Here is a 24,228-nt window from a genome sequence, read left to right as displayed (position 1 = left end):
TTTTTCAAAAGGTTATAACTGTATTCAAAAATATTTTATAAGATAATTCTAATTTCAATTGTACTTAGTCTTTCTTATATTTACACATATATAAATGTTTGAACATGAAACGTACAAATATCTATGATTAAACATATTATATAATTGTGTTTACATCTTACCGTATCTTCTTATGCTATCTCTCTCTCTCTCTCTCTCTCTCTCTCTCTTTTCAAAACATTCTAACTTGCAATAAGTAATTATCACTAAACTAATAATAACTTATTACAGCAGTATAGAATAAAAGGAAATATAATGATAATAATCATAATCATCGATAGGAATAGAAATATATTGAATTATTCCATTAACCAGTTAACCGTGATGGACGAGTATACTCGTCATAGCTCGATTCTAGCAACATAAAACGGTGCGTGCTCTCAAACGAAGGCGCCACAATTAACTGGGTAATGTAATTATTTTATCGTTCCTGAGTAGTGATGACTTCGACAGTTAAATTGTCCTATAATATAAATAGAATGTATTAGAATATTAAAATAATTGTTAATTAATCGATGGATGAATTTATTGTTGCCTAAAAGCTCGGAAGAAATGATGTATGTACCTTCCTCTTCGAGATTCACCTTCAGACTAGCACGTTATCCTCTATATCAACTTTCTCTTATTCAATATTGTTTATAAATATTACTTTTTGAACACAGCGCATGTGAATAAAGAAATAATTCACTTAATAAATCAGTTAACTGTGTTTGACGAGTATACTCGTCATGCGTATAAAGTAGTGACCATTAGCTATTTAAATTGTAATTTTTGAGAAAAATAAAACATATTCTCAAATTTCAAGATATTTAGAATATTTTGTGGCTATGCTGGAATAAAACAAACAAATAAAAAATATAAATAATTTAAGATGAATTCATGCGTCCTCATCTGCACCGGCTGAAACAGCTTACTAGTTCGCATAATAAATTTATTAATGTGCGATGAAAACGTTTTTTAGATGTTAGCCTAAAAGGGGCAAAGGCAAAAGTCGGAAAGTTGATTTATAATAGGGTTCCTTCAGGTATGGTCAGTCATGGGAGAAATGCGTGACACCGACCATGAGTAAATATTATATGCATAATATTGAATTTTGATTGCGGCTTTAGTTTAATATGTATGTAATATATGTTTATGGTAACCAAATAAATAAAAATTAGTAATAAAATTGTCAATTGTATAAAATAAACCCATCATTTTCATCCAATATTTTACCAGCGCAACTTACTCTGTGATTGACGAGTATACTCGTTATGACTCGATTCTGGCGACACAAAACAGTGCACGCTCTCAAACGAAAGCGCCACAGTTAACTGGTTAATATAATTTTTTAAAAAATTCATCTAAATTTTCTATCGAGTTTTATTTGAAAAATCATAAAATTTCGTAGGAATATGATTTTATTGGAAATAATTGATGGATATTTTCGTATTCGCGAAGAAATGACGAGAACGAATAAACGAGATGAATCTCTGGACGCGTAAGAATATGAAAAGAGTGTATAAGGAAAGAAAAAAAGTGGGGATTGTTTTGGAGGTATGAGGAGGAAAGGGATGGGGGTTAGGAAAAGGATAAAGAAGGATAGATCGAAGAAAGGATAAAGAACGATAGATAGAACGACAATTCGCGCTAAGCAAGGCGACGACCAGTTTTAAAGCCGTCTGCCGCCGTAATAAATATTACTCCGACGTACGTGGAAAACGAAGAGCAGCAATTTACATTTTATGAGTCGCTGTATAACGAGTTATTGCTCGCGTGTCACTTTTCACGCTACACTTTATAACGTGCTTGTCTGCTTATTTCGAATCCATCCGTTCGGTATACACACGTACATGCACACACAAACATTCACGTAAACACACATACGAGTACATATCGAATAAGTCAATAACGTATACACGTAATACAAAAAATATGTGAGTACTGTAAAAAAATAAAAAGAAGTATCCATTTTCTTTGGACTCTTTCAAGCGATACGTTGATAGTTCAATAACAATCAAGATAATAGTTATTTTTTTTTTTTTTAATTTTCTTCTTTTTCTTTAAACTCATTCGAATTACGTGATTAACGTTGACTAGGGTAAAAACGCTCTCTCTCTCTCAATGGCTACGTGAAATAATGGGAGGACCTTTTGTACGTCTCGATATTCAAACTGGAGATATAATTGCCATTGAATTTTTCTTTCGCAAAAAGACCTGTTTTCCTCGGCAGCTGGTAATTCGCAGGAGTAGATATTCCACGATTCATGAGCGCTCGTTCCATCTCCAAACTCTTTTCTCTCTCTCTTTCTTTCTTGCTTTCTTTCTTCTTTCTTTATTTCTCTTTCTTTCTACATTCTTCCACGACCCAAGCATCTCATCCATCCAGCCAGTCGTTTCTGTCCGCTATTCAATCTTTTCTTTATACTTGGCGCTGTTTTCCAGGCAACGGCAACACAAAGGCACCAGCTATAACGGTAACGGTAGTAGTAGCAGCAGCAGCAGCAGCAGTAGAAGCAGCAGCAGTCAGCCATATACGACTGTTTCACGGTAAATCGTTCGTGAAGATGCTGAGGTATCTCCTCTCTCTCTCTTTCTCTCTCTTTCTTCCTTCCTTTACCCCCTCCCCACCTTCAACCGTAACGACTCTCGCAGTTTATTCGAGTTTCAATGGATAGTGCAAGAAAGGGGGATGTTAAACCGATGCCGAATGCACCAATTGGAAACGGAAAAACCCTGGGAAATTTTCATTAGTACCTTTCCTTAGACCTCTCCCTATTTTCGTGAACTTTAAGAAACCCTTTTCATTAACCAATTATACACATTCTTTTTTCTTTTCTTAATACCTATATATATATATAACAACACTCTAAATGTATAATATTTTTCAGGTTCCACCAATGTGCAACATTGTACTAGTAATGAAATTATTTTTTGAATGAATACAATTTATTTTTTAAGGACATAAAGTATATTATACAAGACGGCAGAATCAAATAATACGAATTTTAAATGTAAATTTGTATATATACATATATATATAGTATACACTCATTTAACAAACGCTATCGCAAAAGGCTTGATGCCCATATAAACCATCTAGTAACAATTCTAATACATCTTCGTATATATTAGAATAATATACATTCTATGTATACCTATAAATGTATATAAAAACACTCTAAATATATAACATTTTTCAGGTTCCACCAATGTGCAACATTGTACTAGTAATGAAATTATTTTTTAAATAAATACAATTTTTTCAGACATAAAGTTTATTGAATAATGGTAGAATTAAATAATACGAATTTTAAATGTAGATTTGTATATATGTGTATATATGTATAGTATACACAAATTAACAAAGAAAGTGCTATATTGCTCGTTAGAGAAGAAATAGCACGCATTTAACAAACGCTATCACAAAAGGCTTGATGCCCATATAAACCTTCTAGTAACAATTCTAATATATCTTTGTAATTAAGAATACACACGTTACACGAACATAACTTCTTACCACTACAAACTAAATTTAATTAAAATAATAAATTTATATAGAAAATGTATGTTGCTTTGTGACACACTGTTGAATGTTATACACATTCAGCAACGTATATCGTATTTCATAGCCGGTCTTGAATATATTTATTTGACAAATTTTACAAACAGGAAAAAAATAAAAAAAATAGGAAAATATACCCATACGTACATAAATTCATATGAGAAGTAAAATAAAAATAAACAAAAATTCAGTTGAGTGAAAAATATAGAAACCACTGTTTTATCGATTAAAAAAAAACAAACAAACAAAATTTTATGAATACTCATGTATCCATAACAGACAACGGAATATTATTTCTTTCAAGATATCCTATAAATGATAATAATCGAGTCATTTTGAACATAAACTATGTTACGTTATACTACGATACCCATTGTCGCGAATGAACTTTTTCGTAATTAACGAGCCGCGCGTTTCGCGTTACACTGTTTACTAGTGCGTGTTTGTTTTACTCGTGGTTCAATTATCGCCCGTTGGAAAATTCACAGCTTGACATGTACTCTGAAATTGCAAGCCAAATTTATGTTCCTACGCATTAAGGTAGACACATCGTCGGCCCATGCGTCGGTCTTTTATCTTTTTCCTCCCTCCCTCCCTTTCTCTCTCTCTCGCTCTCTCTCTCTCTCTCTCATTAATTCATTCATTTTTCTCTCTTTTTCTTTCTTATTAGACACTTTCTTTATCTCCGTTTCTATAAGAGAGACAATATCTGTATCTCAATTCATTTTTTCTCCTACATAAGAATTTTTCATAGTTTGATTAAAACCTGGACACTTTTTATCGTTGTCGATCGAAAAAAAAAAAAAATTTCTTTCTTATTCTTCTTTTTATTCTTTCATCAACATATTGCATTTTAAAAGAACGAAAAACTTTGCTGAATTAAAAATTGGTATAAAAAAAAAAAAAAGATATTTAACTGTTCGTTCAACTCATATCGTCGAGTTTGCGTGTATCACAAAACAACCAGCAACTAACTTGAATTTATAATAATGAAAATTTTCGTAAAATGATCTCGAATAAGGTTTTATTTGAGTTTCTGCTTTATTACTGAAAACTGTAATTGCAAACGTTATAAAGCAGAAAAAAAACATATGTGTGCATGCAGTTACATTTTATAGGTATGTATGTAATTTTATAATGCATTAATATTATTACCAACGAAACATATTTGGACTGCTGAAACTCGAGAATTCGAACGGATTCAAAGCGTTTATTGACAAAAAAGAGGCAGAAATAAACAATCTGTTACGTTTAATTGCATTCTATTCGCATCCATAAGAGCATAATCGAAAAATATAATTATACGTATAATCATTAGTTAGATTTTCTCAAATTTTATAATGAATATTTAGACGTCATTCTCGTTATGTTTATTAACAATATTATTTTATTTCAAATTATGTTGTTTAAAAAAAAGAGAAAGCAATAGAAGACATTGATGAAGGATTGGTATCATGGTTCTAATAATGTGTCCTACATAATTTTATTTATCTATAAAAGTTCAATGTAACATTGTTGGTTTGCTATAGACTCCTAAAATACTGAACAGATTTTAATGAAATTATTTTTATTTTGTGTGTCTTTTTTCAATTTGGTATATAGGATAGTTTTTATTGCTATTATTTTTATATTTTATTTCTAATTTAAGGATTTATTATTTAGAGATTATCTAAATATCTAGGTACTGTAAGTTTTCAATAGATAGCGCTGCATTACAGTTCATTTATTTTTCAGGTTGTTTTTCAGATTTAAATATGGCATAACTAACCTTACTTTTTATATTTTTTCTTGTATTATTATTTTATTATATTATTTTATTAAATATATTATATATTTATAATATTTATTATATTATATATTAATATTTTGTGTGTGTTGTTATTTGTATATTATATATTATATATTAGATTTATAATAAAAATTGTATGTTATTTTATGCCTAATTTAAATTCCCAGAAATTATTAATAAATATTAATTTGACTGCATAAAATAAGTTAAAATTATATTTAATCAATGTGATATAACTATCCTTGCTTTTTATATTTTTTCGTGTATTATTATTTTATGTATTCTTTGTATTTCTATGTAATCCTTTATTATTTTATAAATATATTAAATATTCATTATATTTATTATATTATGTATTAATATTTTGTGTGTTGTTATTTATTTATTATATATTATATATGTTAATAATTTATTGTTCTAGGCCTAATGTGAATTCCCAGAAATGATTAGTTAATAATAATTTGACTGTATTAAATAATTAAAATTATATTTATTAAACGTTGTATAACAAAGCCGGAGCGTCCTAGTTTTTGTAGTATAAAGACTTCATATTTTAAAAAATTCCTGTAATAACTTATTTTAATAATCAACCTGTTGTATCAGATTAAATTAATTGTCTTCTATTCGAACCTATTATCAAAAATAAATTTATAAATTAGAAACTTATATGTAAAATTGAAGCTAATTAAATGAACAAATAAGATTTTAGAAAGAAAAATAAAAGTTTGGGTGCATATTATCACGTTTTACTAGAATAGAAATAAGATAGAGAATATATACAAAAGATCTTAAACGTAGTGAAGTTAAACTCAAGAAAGGAGAGAATAGAGAGAGAGAGAGAGAGAGAGAGAGAGAGATACAGAGAGAAGGAAAGAGAGAGAGAGAGAGAAGTAGTTGGTTGACATTGCAGTTCTCGGTCGAATTCCATTCGTCATTCAACGAGAATTCATTGGCGTAAAGTAACTCCGACATTGGAGGTCGTACTATTCGCGTATCTCTACGTATTTCTACGCGGTTGCCAGTAGCAACCTCTTAGGTTCACATCGAGCTATTAGACTTTCAGAAGGGCGGTTGATCATCGAGCATATACCACGATCCAGAGTTTACACGTCGTAGACAAATACCCCGTCCTGCCCTTATGGTAATAGTCTAATTCCCTCGGCACGGCGGATGCAACGCGACGAATGTGAGCGTAAGTTTATTACGAGGATCACGAAAGTTTACCTTGAGATTGCTCTATCCTTTTGCTAGGGCTTTCGACAATAATGTGCCACGGATAAAACGATTATCTATAACGTGGTAGGAAGGTTCATGCCAGACAAACAACGAAAATTAAATCAATGGTCAAAGGATATGAATCGGTAAAGTGGATTTTATTTGTTTTTCATAAAGCTTTTTTTATTATATTTTTATTTTGCTTATCTCTATATATTTTAATGTTTCATTGGAAACAATATAACTATGCTTGAACGCGTTTCGTTTATGATCGAAATATTTGTATCAATATTGCAATCCGATTTCCATCAAAGCTTTCAGTTTTTCCTTTTTTTTTTTTTTCCATGAAAGTTTTTTCTTTCGATTCATTTTAATATTTTCTATATTAAAGTTTGCGTAAAGACAAATTTTTGTTTCTTTTACTTCTACCAAATTATTTTTAACGTTTATTTCTAATTTCTTTATACGTGAATATATTTTTTGAAAATAATTACATTCATATATCAAATCTGAGAAAAGCAAATATGACTTTCTAACATGGAATATTACGAGTCTAAGAATCAAATAACACAAGAGAGGCTTCGTTATTTTGACGTGACCGTGTCGACAGGGGTCCCTTTGGGAAGCAAGCAATAAAGTGACCACGACGTGAACGTATAAAAGTAAAGTTAGATGCTAGTTACGTCACGTTCGAACTCTGGCTACGCGTTCACAGAGCTTCAGCTTTCCTCTCTTTCTCTCTGTCTCCCTTTGACTGAAGAAAATTAAGAGTAAACTTGTCTTGCCAAGCTAACGGTTAAAATGTACGTTATTATAATTTTCAAAAAAAAGAAAAAAATTTACGGTCAACGTGCAAGGGATTGTGAAATAATGTATTCCACAAAAAAGAAGAAAGATCTTCAATTTCAAAGTTGTTTGTTCTCGGTGAAGAAAAAAGTTACATTTTCCCAAAAGGATTGTTAACAAGTTGTAAAAACTAAAAAGAAAAGGTAAAATATTCGAAGAAAAGAGGACAGATAATTCGTATACTCTAAAAAAAAATATCGTACGAATTTTTAACTTGATAAATAACATTTAACACGTTGCCGCAAATGACGGCTATAGCCGTCCGATCTTCGTATTTCTAAGCACGATCGTCAAATTAAAAGTGTGCGGCAACGTGTTAACTTTACGTTTTTTTAACTTCGTAAGAGAAAAAGAAAAATCACTCGCACTGCAAAAACAAAATTCCCGTCGAGATTTAAGATCTGATTCTAACCTTTTTGTATTGATTCGTCATTTCACGATTTGAAAAGTAAATGATGAAGATGATAGGTTCGACGATAAAGTAGATCTGAAGTTGATCTGAACGGTTTTAAAGTCCAGCAAGGTCTTGAAGCACGCTTCTCGTCTGTTAAATTGCCTTCTTGCCGCTAAGCCACTACCTAACAGACAAGAGTTCCCATTCTGTTCTTGATAGGTGTAATTACAAAAGTTTCAGTCACCTCCCGCCCCCATAAACGAGGTCCACCATTTAACGCGAGAAATGATCTGATGACGTTTCTATTACGGCCTTAGTAATAATGATTTACCAAGCAATAAAAAACATTCCTAGCACGATTACTTTTGATTTCGCGAGTACATACTCCTCCTTCACTATGAAGGTGAAGGTATTCCAAGGGACCTTAGGCGTCACGTTGCCAATAAATATCAAAACTTTTCACGTCACGTTTTAAACTTTATACTCGGATGCTTCGTTGCTAGCTTGCAAGCAACTACAACGATCCCCTTGAACGTGGGACACGTAAGTATCGCGTCGTTAATTCCGTTTTCCTCGATGAAAATCAATCTCCTGTGCGCTTTTCACCAACGTCATCTTGCAAGACCTATCCCCTCTTCCCTCCCGACCTCCATCCGATTCCAGTCATCCCCCTCTCTGCACAACAGGTCACATCGTAAGACAAAGAAGAAATTCCACGCACGAAACGTGAGCTGAAAATTTAGGGCATTTCAAGACCCTCCTCCTCGTTTCTCTTCCTTTCCTTTCCCTCGAAGAACCTTTACCGTTCTAGTTTCGAGAACCTTCCTGTGGAATTATCCTCTTCTTTCAAAGATGCACTCTGTAGATGGAGTCAGGAAGAGGGACAGGAAAGTTAAATAGGAAAAAAAAAAAAAGAAAAAAAGGCAGCACTTTCGTTGACCAAAGAAGAAGAAGAGGAAGAAAAAGAAAGAAAGTAGTAGTAAAAGTAGAACAGGAACAAGAAATGTAAAAAGAAAAAAAGAAGGGAGAAGAAGGGATCGTGTGCGAGGAACCTGGAAGGATCAACTGGAAAGAAACAGATGGAAGTTGGTGCACGATGCAGCTTCTTACCTGATTGCATTTTCGTACCATCGGCTGTTTCTCGCGATTTTCTACGGCGACCTTTCTTACATCGTTTTCTTTCGAGCAAAAAATAAGGATATCGAAAAAAAAAAAAAATCTAATCGAGAAAACGACCATAAGAGACCTGAGAACGTGTACTATTCCTATAAAAAATTTTTCGGCTCATAGAGAAAATCGTCGTGCAATTTGTCGCCTCGTGAGAAACAAAACTAGCTTCTTCTTCTTCTTTTCCTCTTTAACCTTTAAAAGGACTCGAGGGAGTTCAGGAGAGATAGAACATTGTGCAAAAAAAAAAAAAAGGAAAAGAAAGATGAGAATAACGAACCAAAAAAAAAAACCAAAGAATATACATTTACACATTCAACTTGTAATATTTTACGAGACGATCGTGAGTATCCTTTATATAGGTTTATTTACGCGTCTTCTGTTTTCAACCCTACTCTCCCCCTCCCTTCAACCTTTAACAGGATGCTGGGCTGACTATGTACTTTCCTTTCATTTTTTTTCTCTCTCATTCTTTAGCTATCTCAACGTTTCCTTCGATGACCTCCTTCTTTTTCTTTTATCCTTCTTTCCTATACTTCCTTACCTCTCTCTGTCTCTCTCTTACTCACATAAGGACCTCCCATAGTGTTCTCGGCACGATCTCTCATGCTCCAACGCTCCTCTCGTCGCTTCGATGCTCGAAAGTCGTTCCCAGGCGTACCACTCGTGCCACGAAATTCACTCATCCCCCCCTACACCCCTTCTCCATTTTATTACTAGCACCATTACCCCTCGGACACCACCAGCCCCTTTTCACTTCGCTACTTCTCCTCTTCTCTTCCTTTCTTATATCTTCGCTTCCCATTCTTTAGGTTAGACTATGCTACGCGATATTTTAGCCCCCTCTTTTAGGTGGAACATAATTATTACTCTTGGTAGTGTCCTTTTACCCCCTCTTCTATTCTCCACCGGGTATTCCATCCTCGTTGAGAATTTAGGGAATTGAAGAAGTAAGTATGTTTATTTAATCGTTATACGTTTCGATGATATCGTTTCTAACAAATTATTTTAGATTTTATTTTACAGTAGAACTCACGCGATAATAAAGCAATTTTCGTAATTTGAATTTCTGTAATTCGTCAAAAATATTGGCAATTATTGTTTTTATACAACTTGCTATATAATAAGATGCACGAATTTTTGGTATTTAACCCTTTTAGTGCTGAATACTTTTAACTAAAATGTTTTGTAGGAACGGAATAATTGATTATTAATTAATTAATTATTCATAATTAATTATTTATAAACTAATATATTATAAACTAATAATAAATTATATTTAATAATTAAAGTTTTTGTTTCTGTGGATATAATTTAATTAATTAATACAAACATTACATTATTTTTCATTAATAATAACAAATATGTATATGCATCGATAGACCACTCTGGTAGTTTATACCAAACGGATATATGCGTCCATAGCAGTCTAAGAGTTAAACATTTAATTTGCATTAAGCTAGCATTGTGTATCGTTATCTTTATCGTTAAATATTTCTTTTGTTTTTTAATTATTCTATTTTTATTTTTTTATTATTATATTATTAAAAATAGTTTTTATAAAAAAAGAAGAATTTTTATTTATATGTACATGTTATATAGTAACATATATACACACATAGTTACATGTAAATATATATATATATATATGTTATTATAAAATAATTGTTAATTAAATAAAATAATGTCGATTTATATGACACAAATTTTTCATATAACTAACGCAAATTTTAATCGCTTTAAACAGTAGTCTACTTTATTATTATTATTTTTATTATTATTATTGTTATTATATGATGTAAAAATGTATTTCTCTGTAGATAGGGTGTATAGTAACACATGTTGTTCTATTTATTAGAATCTTGTTAATAAAACAATTTCATAATTTTACGACAGGTATTTAAAATTACATATTTTTTAACTAGCTTATTATTATTATTATTTTTATTATTATTATTATTATTGTAATCGTGGTTTCTGATGATAGGCACGTTTTCACCTTTCATACGACACTTTATCTCTCGTTCGTTTCATTATTCCATCGGTGAAAGACTATTTTTCAGAAAAAGTCGTATATTTTTAAAATAGTTCGTCTCATCTTGGAGGAAAATCTTTCCCTACGAAAGTTAGTCATACCTTCTCATTTTCTACGAAAACGATGATTCATCGAGAATTCGCGCCATTCTAGGAATCACAGTTAAGTTTGCCACCGTTATGCTATGGAAATGTGTGCGTGTTTGTAGGTAAAGAAAAAAATAAAAGTGAATCAAGATTCACGCTCTATTTCGATGTAAACTTTTTTTTTTTTACTATTCCAATGCTTTTCCTCTCATTTAACAATAAGATCACACACATACATAAAAACTTGTAAAACGTAAGTCGACGTTTTAAAAATCTCGATGGAAAAGCACTTTTTTCCTTATTTTTTTTTTTTTTTTTTTCATATCAAGGTAGAAGAAATAAAAAATTATTTAGGATTCGCTAGTCACCTTCATCTATATAGTACAGTTGCATCCAAGAGTACGATAACGGGGAAGCTTTTAAATTTTCTTTCACTAGACGTAGAGTAAATGCTTTTATCGATACGAGCGAGAGAAAGAAAGAAAGAAAGATAAAAAAAGAAGATACAAAGAGGAAAGAAAATAAGAAAGTATAAAAAGAGAAAGAAAAAAGGTGAAGGAAAAATTCCGTATAACCTGTATCTCGTAAAGCCCTTTTGAGCCATGAAGATGCACAAACGAGCATTACGATTGGTTAAACAGCTATTTATGGTTAGTAAATAAAGTATCTTCAATGTATCGCGCGCAGGGGGTTAGAATTTAAAATAAGTAGTGGCAAATTAAATAGAAAGAAATAAAGAAAGTGAGAAAGAGAAACACAGCAATGCTCGGTTGGATCTTAATGGGTCTTAAGTACCGTCTTATCCCAAGGCTTTCGAAAAAGGACCACGGCATACTTAATGATAAAGTCACTCTTAAGAAGGCCAATGAAAATTGCGGGCGCCATGGTTTTCGGTATTCCGAGAATAATTCGGCAATTCGCGTGATCGCACAAAAGCGTTCGATAGGAGTACTAATACAAGCAAAGGATGGAGTTGTTATTCGAACCGTGAGAGAGTGTTGCATGAATCCACATTGGGGTAGTTGGATACAGCGAATATTACTGTCGATATATAGGTATCGTTGAATTTCCGCCAAGAATGCTAATTCTTGGGAAGAGAAACGAAAGTAGAGAGATATTATTTCCCAACAAACGAGAAGAAAAGATAAAGAAAGCGATAGATAGATAGATAAATAAATAGAAAAATACTGAAAGAGAATGCAGAACGATTAAAACAGTATATTTAAATTCATTCAAAATTTTCTTACATTTCTTTTCCTTTTCCAATCCTGCTACAATTTCGCAAGTTATTGATTAATAATATCGATAGGTAATTATGATAAGATTATAAAAAATATATATATAGAAATATAAATAGAATATATATAGAATTATAGATAGATATATGGGAACTTAAATATACTAAGATTATTCGGCCATTATGTTGCTAAGGTTTTGTTTTAAAACGTTGATTTATTATAACTCTGAACTATTTAATGCTGTCAAATTAATATTCATTAAAAATTTCTAGGAATTCAAATTAGGTATAAAATAACATAAATTTTTAATATATATAATATATATTATGTAAATAACAGCACATAAAATATTAATACATATATAATAAATATATAATATATTTAATAAAATAATATTATATAATAATAAATTATATTATAATAAAGGAATATATAATATACCTAAATAATATAATAAAAGAATACATCAATAAAAAAATAATACCTGAAAAAAATATAAAAAGTAAGGTTAGTTATGTCATATGTAAATCTGAGAAAAATATAAAATAATTGAATTGTAATACAGCGCTATCTACTGAAAATTAACCTAAATTACAATACCTAATTAACAATAAAAAATAAAAAATAATCATGACAAAACTTATCCTATATTCTAAGTTAAGATAAATCATACAAAATAAAACAAATTTCATTAAGATTGGTTAAATAGTTTTGGAGTCCATAGCCAACTAACAACGTAACTCTAAATTTTTATTCACAAAGATACAAAAAAATATAAATATTTTTATTCCTATAAATAAGATAGGAATAAATCAAAGTTGCTTGTTTTTCTGGGATCAAACTTTTTTATTATTATTATTATTATTAGATCTTATGATACTTTAACCGTATCCATTAAGGTCTGACATAAACTGACCTTTAACAAAGCCTCATCCAATTACTCGTGAAATCGATAGGACTTTATTAACGTAACGTTTCTGAATAGAAGGAAGGTAGGCTAGAAATGACATCCTCGTTTACTCTCGTTATATTCATGAAAGATGCTAGTGATGAGAAAGAAAGAGAAAGAAAATATCTCGTTTTTCAAAACGAGCCCATCAACGAGTACTGTTTGTCAAGCCTAGCTATGCTTCTATCTCTTTCTTTCTTTCTTTATCTTTCTTTCTCAATTGCATAAAGGTATGCGACGAAAAGTGCAAAGAGGAAATAGTTTGGAGGAAAGAGCAACATCTCTTATATTCCACTTCTCTTTCTTTCTCTCTCTCTCTCTCTCTTTCTCTTTTGGTGTTCTAGTACGAGAGATACCAAAAGAGATACGCGGTTAAAGGACTTAAAGCCGTCTCTCTACCACGTTCGACCCTTTCAAATGACGTGGCTTAACGTACCTCCTTTCTCCTTGACAAAGGAAATATGGTAGTTATCTCTTGGTCTTTCTACTCTTCCGTCTCTGTCTTTCTACAAAATCGGTCGATGTTCCGTGAAAATTCTATATTTAGATAGAATGAACGAAGGAAGGAAGTTAGGTTTATATAAATATAGTAAGAAACTTGATTTTTCATATCAAATATGTTAACTACGATTTTATCATTTAATTTTTCACTTTCCTCTTTTTATATTTTATTTTTAATTTTTTATTTTTATTTGTATTTTGATGCTTTATTTTTATTTTTACCATTTGTTTTAAACAAAAATAATTTTTAAAATCTTTCGATTTTAAATCCAAAAATTTTTTATTTTAAACAAAAGATAACGAAAACCCGTGAAAAGGATTAAATGAGACTAGTTTTAATTTATTTTTTTTTTTTTTTTTAACACGCAATATCAAGAATTTTTTCAATTCAACATCGTCTTACGATAATACCTTTTAATGGCCAAAATTCTTTCAGGATCGCAAGACTGTCACGTTCGTGACTTTCTGAGATTGCTGACGTAACGAGAATCTTTATTAATCTTAGGAAACAGGAGACATTAAAACGACAAGGAAAATTTATCAGTGAAACGATCTAACTTCTCTAACGTGTAACTCTTTCATGCTGTCAATTAAGTAAATAGCTGTACTTTCCTCTCTATTTTTTATCCTCTTTTTCTTGGTAATATTAGATTTTTAAACACGTTTAAATTACTGTGTTTGACGTTCCAATATTTTACTTAAAATTACGTTATATTACGTAAATCATGATATAAACATTATATTATTAATGATTTTATGTTATTTAATAAAATAATTTTATTTATGATTAATTATATAATCAATTAATTTATTTATATTCTAATATAATTTATAATTAATATTAATTTAAGTTATATTAATTCAATATAATTACTTTTATATTATATTAATTTATATTCCAATATATATAATTTAAAATTATACAATTATGTTTTTAAATAATAAAAACACAATAAAAACGATCCTAATTTTTTTTTTATTTTTTTATTTTAATGATTTTTTTTATTTTTTTTTTTTTTTATTTCCACCCATTGGAAGAATGCAGCGCGAATTTACATACTTAATTTTATAATTGTTTTATTTTTTTTATCTTTTTTATATTCGTCATGATAAATCTATCTCTTTTCTTTCATAACATAGAGAAATATAATGGAAAGAGTATATGTGTTTGTTTGTGTGTGAAAAAGAGAGAGAGAGAGAGAGAGAGAGTGGAAAAGAAAATAAGAATACAAAATATACTACCTACAGGCATTTATAAATGTGTATGTATATTTCTAGAAAAATTTCGAGCTACAAACAAAATAAAAACATCCAGTCAAACATTCGACACTTCAAAGGACGTACACACAGAGAGAGATCTCCATTTATATTCCGTCCTTCGACACGTTAAGATCGAAAGTGACGTATTATATTATTGAATAATTTTATTTCTAACGTTATCACAATAAAATTAATATTTTAAGAAGTTTCTCATTATTGAGGATAGTATAAAAATCGTATTTTTATTTTTTTTATATTTTAGATTACTTCATTAGATAGATAGATTATTTAATTTAGATATTTTCATTGAGCTGGCTATTTATTTATTATTTTATTTTGACATTTTTATATATAAAGATTTTTATTAAAAATTGTTATTAATATTACATGTAAAAGCCCAGTTCTTTTAATAGAAAAACAAATTTTTTGAAATAAAATTGTGAGTGTGTGTGTGTGTGTGTGTGTTCAGTGTTTTATATATATAAATATTTATTTTACTCTTTAAAAATATGTCAAAATTAAAATACCCTGCTAGTATAAAATATTGAATACATCTGTATTTAATATTAAAAAGACATTGGATCTCTTTTTAATATTTAAATATATATATTTAATTTAAAAATTAAACATTATTAAAAACTAGAAGAAGAAACTAAATAAATTGTAGAATCTTAGTTTACTTAGATCTATAAAAGAATCTTTTTCTATGTTAATGAATTTTCAAATTAGAATTTTCATTTTCTAATAAACAAATCTGTTTCAAATACATTCTGCTTTCTCATAGATGCTTCTGTTCATGTGTTAAACGTATGAGTAAAAAACAATTACAATTAGTTTAGTTTTAATTTGTTCTCATATTGACGACTATCATTGTGTTAGTTATTGCACCATTTACACATTACCATTCATATTAAGTAGTGTGCATTATACATCCACGTTTCGTGATAATTTTTAACTAACACATAATTCAATTTACATACAACCATTCGTATTAGGTTATGTACATTATACATTGTTTCATGATAATTTTTAATTAATACATAATTCAATATTCAAAATATTATTATACTTATCAAGTCACGTATAAAAAAAAAAACTCGTACCATTTATACGCTCGTACGGTCATGAAATGTTCTTCATTTCCGTACTATGCATTCACAAATGCATATAAACGCTTTCTCACCTTGCCTAGTATAAGAATTTAATCCTTCCGACTCTCAAGTTCTAAGTTCTCTTTAAACTCTTCTCATAAATTTAAGGTTTGTTAGATACTTGAAACTTTGTTAATACATATATATATATATATATATATATATATATATATATTTTAAATTTATTTTAAACTATACTAACTATATAACAAAAATAATAACGACACTGTAACAAATACACATTGTCAACGTCCGTTGAATTTGGGTTGAATAAATACGAGATGACAGTTACATTGTCCTAGTTCGAATTTTCGCCTTCTACTGTTTCATTTTCGCAGAACGACGATTGGTCGGATTAACGTCGAGCACGTTTGTTTGTCTTACCTTTTCATCTCATTTCAATCCAAAGATGAGAACGAAGCTGAGGACAGCTTCTAATTCGTCATCTCGTTAGGTGTATATTAGAAAGCTTTGCTATCTCTCTTTCCCTTTCTCTATTCTCTCTCTTACTCTCACAAACACACACATACATAAACACACTATGTCTTTCTCTTTCTGTCTTATTCCTTTGCTAAGAAGCAAGCACCCACCGAAAGACGACAACTTCCAACGAAGATAATTGTTCCGGGTTAATGCTTAACGATCTTTCAAGCCGTCTCAAGTGGAACAACTACGAAGGACTGTGAGAGCTTCCGTAACGTATTATTTTAAGCTCTCCCCTCCCCTTCCCCCTTCTTTCCCTCTCTTTAACTCTCTCAATCTTTCTCTTTCACTTCCTCTTTCTCTTTCTCTAGTTTTCTTTCGGTATAAGCGAGAGAAACAAATCATAGTGGATTGAGTAGGTATAACAGGACAAAAAAAAAAGCTCTATTACTTTTATCACTGTCATTATTTCACTTTCAACATTTTTCTCTTTCTTTCTTTTTTATTCGCATTAAAAGGGAAGAAATGTTATCGAACGTTTGTATTTTGTATGTAAGTAGTAGGTTTCGGCCCTTTAATTACTCGTTTCGTTAAACGGACAATTAAGAAGTTAACTTAGCGCGACCGTCCATGGAAAAGCTCCCAGTGGAAACTACCAAGTTAATTATCCTAACAACGTCTAGAGAATAAAGTATGACATGAAGCTCTCTCTGTTCTATCAACGTCTAGGGAATATAATTTATGTATTTGGGACGTATTGCGATGAAATCATTTGCGGTCATTTTTCGAGGTTGAGTTTCAAAATGGGGAGAAGAATATACGTGTTAGACAAAAATGCTTTGTTAACTGACGATGTAGAATTTTTCAAGCTAATAATAGTATTTTCTTAAAGTGCGAATAAAAAGAAGAAACAGAGAGATAAAGAAAGAAAGATAATAGCACAAACTATGCTAGAGTTCCGACTAAGAAAACCGATCTTTGGCCATTACCAACCCTCGGCACTCTGCCAGTAACAATGAAAAGCATCTCGGAATAATGTAACTCGCATCCACGGGAAATGAGGATCCAGAAAAGAGAGAGAAGGAGAGAGAAAGAGAGACGTATGAGCGTTCTACTAATACATTCGTTTAGAACGATATTCTCGGACGTATCTCAACCTACAAAATGGCAGATTCTTCGAGATACTCGTGCATAATATCGACGTGCCTTTTCCACCCGATGATCACACCAATCCTGAGAATTTCAACTTCATACTGACTCCTCCCCCCCTTTTTCTCCTATTCTCTCCCCTCTTCTTTTCTTCCATCTTTATTTTTCTTTTTCTATCTTCTATTTATTTGAAAGAACTCTATCCTGTTTGATATTCTTTTGGGTCGATTTTAAGAAGAAAAAGAAAAAAGAAAAGATGAAGAAAAACGCTTTTCACTCTTCTTCCGTAAACGCAAAGCTTTTTGGAGAAACTCGACGAATCGTAAAGCGATTTCTTGCCTAGGAGGATGATGGATAACTAAAGAATTTCGATGTTCTTGGTGTTACCAAATGCGTTGTCCTTATTTCCGAAAGGAGTTTCGCAGTCTATCTGTTGTTAGTTCGTCTTATGTACCCAGAGAGCAACGCTGGGTAGCAAGGAAAGACAAATGGCAGAGACGGTGGGGTGGATTAAAGACAATTGAACGCAGCCGAGTTGGAACTAACAAGAGCTTTACGTTTACGATATTCTCTCTCTCTCTCTCTTTCTATTTCTCTTAGTCTCTTACATTCATTCGTAGATATACACACCATCTCACTCTATGGATCTTCACGAATCCATTGTTGCATTATGTAAGTCAATTTAAGTAAGAGAACGGTGCAAAGTTGTCCACTTGACAAAACCTCTTCTAATGGAAAGAAGAAAAATTTTGTCTTTAATTTGTTTTACCAATAAAATAATTAAATTATACTAAAAATATCTATCTTATGGTGTTATTAAAAGGAATACGAAAACGTTGTTCTTTGAGTGAATGTTCCCAAGTAAATTGGATTCGATAGTGCTTAGTACGCATACACGATAGAAACGTACAGGAAATGAATCCTTACAAAGACTTTAAGACGTTGAAGTACGTAGAAATGGAACGTCCTTTAGGAAATCTAGTAAGATACGTGGATCATAATAAATCGTTGGTATGAGTGAATGTACAATAGACTAAACTTGTGACGTATATTTCCATTTCAATATCGAAACTCGGAAAATTTACGAAAGACAGCTCTTTCACTTTGATATGTCTGAAATTCTATTTCTAATTAATCCTTTCATTAATTCTAAATAAAAAAAGTAAAAATAAATAGAAAGTCAAATCATATAAATCACTGTCAACATAGATATCATTTGATCTATCGTACATTTATAACAAAAAAAAATTAAACTAAATTAATTTGCAATTTTTATCAGCTTTGTCCACCTCCCACCCCCCTACATGTGTCGCACCATTTTAAAGTAGAAAAAGAATAGAACGTTTTTCAAGTGTTTTGTTGTTTTGTGTATAAAAAAAATCATCGAAGAAGGAAAGAGGAGATAGAATTAATAAGCAACGATAAAGAAAAAAATATGTTGTAAATAAAATAGAATATGAATGATCGAGCTTAATCATTCGTACCGGTTGTTGATCCACGAGCTTTTTTGTTCGGAGTAACGTGCAATTTGGTGTAGGATGAGAAGAACTGTATATACGTTGAACATGCATTCACCTCGTGTTTTGCAATGTTTCCGACAACTAGAAACCCGGCGTCGATTCGCAAACAACGTACATATACAGCATGTATATGTATCCTTGTTGTTGTTATGTTGTTGTTGTTATTGCTGTTGCTATTATTTTTTTATTCTTTTTTTCCGTCGTCGGATCATAAAAGACGAGTGAGCACGTATCCGGTCTCTCCTCACGGACTCCGGATATCCGTACTCCCATTCCATTCTCGTTTTCTCTCAAACCATAATATTTATCCTTTCGAATGAGCGAGAAAAAGAGAGAGAGAGAGAGAGAGAGAGAAATGCAGTCAGAGATGATGATGATAATAATAATAATACGGATTGTAGAGAGAACGTTACAAATTTAACGGAAACGTATGTAAAGCAAACTAAATGTGTCGAAGGGATATTGAGAAAACCAAAATATAATACAAAAGAGTATGCTTTGGTTATTCGAAATAATTAATCGGAAAGAAAGGTGTACAAACCCTTTTAACAAAAAAAAAAAAAAAAAAAATACACTGCAATTTTTAACTAACATTAAACGCGTTGAATATCTTACTAAATTTTCTTTAGTCAATTTTACAAAATTTATTAACAATATTTTTTGAAAATATGGGTAAGTACTTAGTTTTTCGCACTATAAATTCACCTCTTACTTGACAAAACTATTTTTCCCAAAAACTCTAAAAATTAGTACGAACTAGTAGCATTCAAAAGTTTCATATGAGCCTTATTTTTCACCAATGTTGTCTGTGAAATTAAATTATTGTTACTTTTATGATTAATCTCTCATCGTTGTGAAATTTTCTATGATAACAATAAAAACTTATTATTTTTATTATTGCTTATTTTTAATTTTTTTCATATCAATAATAATACAAGAAAGATCGTAAATGTTAAAAAACAAAATTTAAATATATGGACCGTTTATTTCGAAAAAGGTGTAAGTCTACTTTCTCTTGTTTCGAGTAAATTAAAGGTTAGCATATCTGTTAATACAAAAATATAAGAAAATTATATTAAATATGGCGATGTGCCTATTTATTTATCAATATTTAATTTGATTATGTAAATTGGTTTTAGGCAAATTTAACTAAAGTAATGTATATTTACGAGCTTCAAATGACTTACACCACTTTCAAAATAAACGGTCCATATAATAACATATTTAATCGTATTTCTAATATAAACAAAAAATAGTTATGCGATATATTAAAACTTAAATAAAGTATTCGATATAAAAAAAATATTTCTTCACAGTCGAACATATTCAAGTCTTCTTCGATTGAACTCAAAAGATCGGAAAACATGATCGTGAAAACAAAGTATATAGGTTTTCACAGTAAGTTTTAAGATACTTTTCTTTCTCTTCTACACAACACACACTCATACACACACACATATATATATATATATATATATATATATATATATATATATATATATATATATATATATAGCTTGGAAAATGTATCTTGAAAATGTTCGAAACAACTGCGAAAGATATAAAACAAGATTTTCTCTTTTATTCTTGTTGAAAGAATAACAAAGAACGATATATCAGCTTTAAAAGAAAAAAACGGCGCAGTTGGGAGTGGGGGGACGGAAGAAGGAGAGGGGAGAAAGCCTGGAAAATGATTCGCGCATCAATCGTTGCTTAATCGAATCTATTTTCGCTCGAGAAAACGTCGCGTCGCAAAATAACGGAAGATGCGCCAACTGGAAACAAAAAACTCGGTCAATTTTCGATATTCCGCGACTTGATTAGAGTCAACCTAACTACTCTTCGATAAAGGAGAAAGAGAAACAGACACACACACAGAAAAAGATATTAATATTTTTTAATAACTTCTCGTCCATCTGTTTTAATTCGTTTTAACAGAAGGGGGAGTGAGAGGAGTAATCAAGGTTCGTTAACGATTGCGTCACTAAAACAGAATCATTTCTCGTTAAACTTACCGGTTTCTCGTTGTTACTTGCTATTCAATATGATATCATTTCTCTGCTATCATAAATCAATCTGTTTTTCCTATCAATAATAAAACGAAGCTTCTTCTCATTCTTCTTCATCTCTCTCTTTCTTTTTGTTGATCCTTTTTTATTATTATTATTATTATTATTATTATTATTATTATTATATTTCTTTCCTTTTGATCGTTACAGAGAGAAAGAGAGAGAGAGAGAGAGAGATTGCTACAAGCCCATTAAGGACAAAGGAATGGGTAGAAATGGTAGCAATTTTCCGAGCGATCAATTGCAATCTCGATTGTTACGGTTTATTAACTATTTGCGGTATTTTACATTTAGATAGGAGAGATCTCTTCTATCTCGGTCATATGAGAACGCGACGGTCAAAGATTTAATATTTCATATCAGAAGATACGAATCACACACCGTTTATACATGTATGAATATACTGTGCATGCATATTCGCGGTTAACAGTCAATATCGGATACGATCGGTTAAGTTTTAAATTTGCCACCGTTACGGATCATTAGAAAAATGTAGGGTTTCAATCCGACACCCCATCCCTTTTTTACTCTCCTCTCTTCTCCTTCTCTTTTTACTCTTTCGTATTTTACAATATATTGGCAAGAAAAATCGTTTCACTGAGAACTAGGATTGAATCAAACTCGTTAATGTAGAAATATGAAATCAATTTAATTAGGAACGAAACATACGGTTGATTCAACTTAAAAATGTAAAAATATAGAAGAAAAAAAAGTACAAAAACAAACTGGCGAACAAAATAGCACGAAGGAAATAATTCGAGCTTGCATCTTTTTTTTTTTTTTTATTTTATCTCAAGATAGCTCGTTTATTTATTAATTTTTTCTTCTTTTTTGTAATTCCTATTTATTTCGTTTTTGTTTGATATTTTTTTTTTTTCAAACGTTTCAGCATACGTACTCGAAATCTTTCAAAGTGGAATAAAAAAGGTAGGTATGCCAGAGGAAAAATTTTTTTATTCTTCTTTTTTCCTTTTTTCTTAATTGATCCAGTGTATTCGCTATATTATGTGTACATATTATGCAGATACACTACCGACCAAAAGCTTGGAATCGTTTACCGATTTTTATTAAAATCAAATACACCGATACATTTAAAAAAATGATCTATCGATAATATTAATAAGTTGAACTATGTTTTAACGAATTTTCGCACTTTACTAATATAATCATTTTGTACATTTTATTTACCTAATTCAAGGCAGGTGTTTTCATATTAGGACATCTTTGGTAATTTTTAAGAAAAAAGCATAGAAAAATATTCAATTAAAAACATTTGAAAAACGAATTGTCATAATGTTCAGAATATTTCAAGTTGTCAGAATTGATTGAAAGTTTTTTGATAAAAAAAGCAATTAAAATGAAAATTATTTATTTATTCAAAGAATATTAATACAAAATGAAAAGATTGTTAATTATGAATTTTCTAAAAAAGTTAATCTAGTTCAGTTATTACAAAAGCATTTATTGTTTTTTTATAAAAATCCTGTATCACTTGTACAATCGGAATCGATGTTAATCTTTTAGCACATATTCGAAGTACGCGCTTTAGTTTTGCAGGAAATTTCGAAGCGCTAATGTTCACGCTCTCTCCTCCACAATTCGTACCCCCACTACGCACACCCACTAGCACACTAAGTCTGCTAACAAAACCGCTCTGTCTATTCTTCCTCTGGACGCCTATGAAGACTCATCTAATGACAAAGAACCAACGAAAAACCGATTAAGAACCGACAAAGCAAGCAAAGTAAAACTACCCTTTATATTACCACAAACCTAAAGAGAAGTCAAGTAACCGAAATGTATAAGCACTCTCTTTACACTTCTATAAACGAACTAGAAGTGACATTTGTTTTTGTATCTAAATAGAACAGCAAACGAGCAAAAGGTGAACCACGTTCTCAATTTTTTGTTTGAATAAAATAAAATGAATAATTTAATAAAATGAATTATTATATCCGAATTAACAATCAGAGTTTTTATGCAGCAAGGTTTTTCTCTGACGAGTCAATAAAGTATAATAGTTTCTATTGGCTCAATCACGTATTGTATTTCTTATTTTAATTGAATCCTATATCTTCCTCGTCATCAGTTTATCGCAATCACCAGAAGACTTCATATTGGAGAAATATGTGTACAATAAATCGCTGATGTTAAGTATTTTATCGAAAATTTTGGCTGATAGTGTATACATTTCTGCATACGTAGAAAAAAAGAGAAAGTAGATAGAAGAAGTAAAAAAAGAAAAGTATATAGCGTATAATTATTTACCATATCGTCGTTCGATGTATCATCGAAGCCAACAAGGACGATCCGTGATGCAACGGTGAGTCTTCTCTCTCTCTCTCTCTCTCTCTCTGTTCTCTCATTCTGTACTCTCACACGAGACCCGAGGTCGGGACTAGGTTCCGTTGAAATTCTGTGTTACGCAAGCGACGTCCAATAATGAAAATCGATTACCCATCGGTGCTCGTGCTTACACCGTTACACGTCAAAAGCTCATATATGTATGTACATGTATTGATATATATGTTTATATAAAATGTCTGTACAGTTGGCACATATAGTTACCATCTAGACAACGACGATCACTATTATAACATGTCATAGTATACGTTAGCCAATACGCGCACGCGTGAACGTTAATCACCTGGATTTTCGGTACTAGAACTTCATCCAGTGTAGTCTTCGAAACACGCATATATTTACTTGATTCATAAGGGCTCGTTATAAGTAAGGAGTTTAGTACTAAATTATGGCATTTACATATTATGTGTGTATACATTTGATAAATATGAGATTTAGTTATATGAGAACACTTATTCCTTTGTTATTTCATGCAAGTTAAGAAATTTA

At 30.7% G+C, this 24,228-nt stretch overlaps 1 long non-coding RNA gene across 1 annotated transcript in view; it reads right to left on the bottom strand.

Annotated features, from left to right (window-relative positions):
- LOC149032028 (uncharacterized) overlaps positions 1-23,894 on the bottom strand; it is a 44,951-nt gene extending 21,057 nt beyond the window's left edge. The window contains exon 1 of the long non-coding RNA XR_016177122.1: positions 23,644-23,894. This is a non-coding gene — a long non-coding RNA (uncharacterized LOC149032028). The remainder of the gene's footprint in view (positions 1-23,643) is intronic.
- Between the last annotated feature and the right edge of the window lie 334 nt (positions 23,895-24,228).

The sequence above is a fragment of the Polistes dominula genome, unplaced genomic scaffold (assembly GCF_049000335.1).
Source record: "Polistes dominula isolate Pdom_NZ unplaced genomic scaffold, Pdom_raw_medaka contig_482, whole genome shotgun sequence".
Classification (NCBI taxonomy): domain Eukaryota; kingdom Metazoa; phylum Arthropoda; class Insecta; order Hymenoptera; family Vespidae; genus Polistes; species Polistes dominula.
This window is presented reverse-complemented; position numbering and strand designations above follow the sequence as displayed.